This window comes from Microtus pennsylvanicus, chromosome 11, assembly GCF_037038515.1.
Source record: "Microtus pennsylvanicus isolate mMicPen1 chromosome 11, mMicPen1.hap1, whole genome shotgun sequence".
NCBI classification, from domain to species: Eukaryota; Metazoa; Chordata; class Mammalia; order Rodentia; family Cricetidae; genus Microtus; species Microtus pennsylvanicus.
In genome coordinates this window covers 39364649-39368652 of record NC_134589.1, presented here as the reverse complement: position 1 = coordinate 39368652, position 4004 = coordinate 39364649, and positions in this window count along the sequence as shown.

Genomic DNA, 4004 nt, shown 5'->3' with positions numbered 1-4004 from the left:
TGGTCTGTATTCTGTCAATTATATTTTAAATAAATGCTGATTGGCCATAGCCAGGCAGGAAGTATAGGTGGGACAACCAGACAGGAAGTAGAGGCAGGTCAATGAGAACAGGAAAATTCTGGGAAAAGGAAAGCTTGGTCTGCCTAGCCACAGAAGAAGCAAGATGTGACTGCCCCACTGAATAAGGTACTGAGCCACGTGGCTAGCATAGACAAAAATAATGGGCTCATATAAGATATATATATGTTATATAGCCAATTATAAGAGTTAATAAGAAGCCTGAACTAATGGGCCAATCAGTTTATAACTAATGTAGACCTCTGTGTGATTTCTTTGGGACTTAACAATAGCGGAAACCAGGCAGGACAGAAAACCCAGAACAACAGTCTGCTCCACTTGCCCACGTAGCACTGGGACTCCTGCTACCATTCACTCTGAGAAGGCACTGGCAACACAGGCTTGAAGAACTACGGCACTCCATAGCCACCTGATGCCTCCAGCTCGATATCCTCTGATTTCCAGACCCTAGTGCTTTCTCCCAGTAAGACTCCTATAGTCCTTTATCCAGCCAACATCTTCATTTAGCAAGCCCTAGAGATTAGAAGGCTGATGGGGCCAGCACTGGGAGGATCTGGATCTTCTCACCTCTCTGAGGACCATGGCTTCCTTTTCCACAGAAGACATTTCAAGGCAAAAGAAGTAGGGTCATAGGATGATCCAACTCAGGACACTTCCTTTCTTAGACTGAGCCTGGCTGCTCCTCCTCTCCTGATCTCACCCTGTGATCCTCAGAAGTGGGTGGAAGAATGAAGCTCCAGCCCACAGGTTCCCTCTTCCACTTTCTGGAAACTTCCCCAAGGCCCAGTGCCTACTCTGCAGATTGGAGATCTCATTTCATCATTCCTAGACTGTGCCCTGCCATGAAAGCAATTCCTTTCACCTCCTGGACTTCCATCTGATATCAAGGAGCAGGACACAAGTCTGTAAAAGCCAGGGAAATCACTCAGAGGAGAGAGGTCAAGAGAACACTGGACTCCAACATGAAGATCTCCACAATGCTTTTACACATGACACTCAGTGCAACTCCCGGGACTTACTCGGCATAGGAGGAACCCTTCATCCCTATAGCTATATTGAGCAACTCCAGGACAATCAGATCATGAACAAATTGTGTGTGTGTGTGTGTGTGTGTGTGTGTGTGTGTGTGTGTGTGCTTAAAATTAGGTGTCAGTTATCTTTTCTTTTGTAGTCACATGAACCTAGCAGGTAAAACTGAGAGTGGGGGGTAAAAGTATGGTCTTGAGAGATGACCCACCATCTTAGGGCATGGCTTTCTAACAAGACTGGTCAACAGGGAGTTTACAAGTGACAAGGATGCTCCAACATGGTGATTCCAATGCCCAGTATCAGCTTCCTGAAAGCCAAGATTTTGGTTTCTGTCCAACTCCAGCCTGTGGCTACTCCTTCCTTCTCTTCACCAGAATCTCTCCCACCACTGGAGGAAATACTATCAATTATTGCAATACCTTCTAGAACATTCTCCCCCCCCCCATGTCATCTCCATTTATCTAACCTATTCTTACCCTAGAGAATGACTCATTATCTATGAAGAGAGAGACCCCTGGGAAAGAGGCAACAATGGGTATAGTGGTCATGTTTCCCTTTGCAGTGGACAGAATGAAGAGAGACGGAAGGAGGAATTAGTTAGAATGGACAGGGAAGGGCAGGCAAGAGACAGAAACCCTAACTGGCAGGATTTGGACATTGCTCTAGGTTAAAAAATATATCAGAAGTTTCAAGGTGTCAAGCAAGGAGGTTTGGAGGTTCTTAAGGTCATGAAATGTACAGCCTGGATTCATTCCAAAGGTGACAGAGAATCACAAGTGGCATTTGAACTAGCCAGAAGGAGAGGCAATCTAATCAGTAGTAGGCTTCTGGTAGCCATGGCAGATCAGCATGTGGAAAGGAGCAGGTCTCTATAGTAACTCAGGAAAGAAAGGTGCAGGAGAGCCAACAGCTCGTAGCAATAGCAGGCTGTAATGTGACTTATGGAAGGCAAGTAGTCCTAAGGGCAGACTGGAAGGGCTGGAGAAGACGTACTACAACAAATGCCCTAAACACCCCCCAATTCTAATTCCTCTATCTCTGCTCTACTAGCCCCAGTGCAGAGGTACATGGTGTGTGAACTCAGAGCTAGGACCTCCTCCTCCTGGAAGGCTCCCCAAGAGTCCTTTGCAGCACACAAACTTGGCCAGCTTCTTTTTCCAAACTGGGACTCACTGTAGAAAGCAACCTCTTCCCTATAGGAGAGATCAAATCTGCAAGACTTGAGGAGAGGGGGATGGCTTCTGCAGAAAGCCCTGTCAGAACCATGGAACACTGGCAGACCACTGACCAGGGAGGGTCACAAGGTGAACTAATGCTGGTACCAGACCTGGTGCTGAAACCAAGTACAAAGAGATAGGTTAATCCCCTCCCCTTCTGGGACTCAGTTTTCCTCTCTAATAAATGGGGATGGGCCTGACTTAGAGTCAAGAAATGAGGGAATCTGGCACATGGGTTCACAGATCCCTACAGCTCTAGGAGCCATGACTCTTGAGCAGCATGACTCCATGTACACGGTATCATGTGCACATGGGCTAGGGAAGAGATGGTATGAAAACTATTTCAAATGTGTCATCAAGTGCCATCCAGGGACAAGACTAAGAATCTCTCACAGCATAGGCACTGCCTAGGATAGGTACCCAAAGTCTCAGGGACAGTATCAACTAAACAGACTCATTCATCATCCTGCCAGACCCAGTAGCTCTTGGTGTCTCTTTTGCCACCAAGATTCTACCCTCAAGCACCAATCGGCACTAAAAATCAAGCCTGGTATAGGAGCATACACTACTCTGGAATAAAGAGGACAGAGATGTCCCTACATGTTCTGCAGTACTGGGCAAATCTCGGCAGATGATGGGGGGATGATGACAGGCAGGGAGTGGTGACATGGACACCATGTACCGAGCTTCAGATATGTTTTTCTCACACATCTTTTGTGATGCGCTATCTCTTTATTTTGCAGTGGTCCTCACCCCATGTGTCACCATGGAAGAGTTACACGTCATTATTGAGTGTTGCAATCTCGATGTCTCTTCAAGCTGTGGCTCTGCACCGAAGTGTCAGGGCAATCTGCGCACACCTCGCTCACTTTTGTACTAGACCAATGGTTTCTAAATTGGACACTAATCAAAATCGCTGGGACTGCTCTCGAAAACATAGGTATCCAGTTGTGTTGTATAAGCAGTTTCCTATGAATTAAAACATTATCTCCAGGAGGGAGCCAAGAAGATCATGAGACTGAGGGCGGGGGGGGGGGGGGGGAGTGCATAAACAAACATGTTTGGGAAAGTTGGATCTTGCAAGAACCGAAAAGGCTCCTCCTCAGAGTTGAGGAACAGTAAACAACAGCTGGGGGAAGACACTCTGACCTGCAGAGCTGTAAGGAGATTTCTCACCTGTAGAGCTTTCGTGAGCCTGCGAATGGACTTTTTGTTGACATCGATGCTTCTGAGTCGTGTTTGCTCTTACAAGTAACCCCTAACCCAGACGTCTGTTGTTAACCCCAATTATACTCATTGATTTACTAAGTTGTACTTGAGAGCAGGTGGTACTTTGGTCTGTTTGGGGTCCCCTTTCTGTGGTGGGAAGATGTGTGTCTTGTGTCTCTCCAGGAACAGTCTCTCGCATAGCACCAGACCTTGTCCCAAGGTTCTGAGTCAGGATGCTGAGTTGTGGGAAGGTGCCCATCAGGTTTTCAACTGGGTTCTTCAGAGATGTTAAAGGTTCTTAAACCCTGATGTTCTCTGGACTTCATCATGGTCTCATCATTGGATTCTAGCCCACTACTCTGAACTTGCTTGTGACTGCAATTTCAAATTACTTGCCCACGTTCTACACTGGCCTCTGATTACCCTTCAGTCCCAGCTTACCACCAATCAGGTGTGTCTCTTTCTATGAGT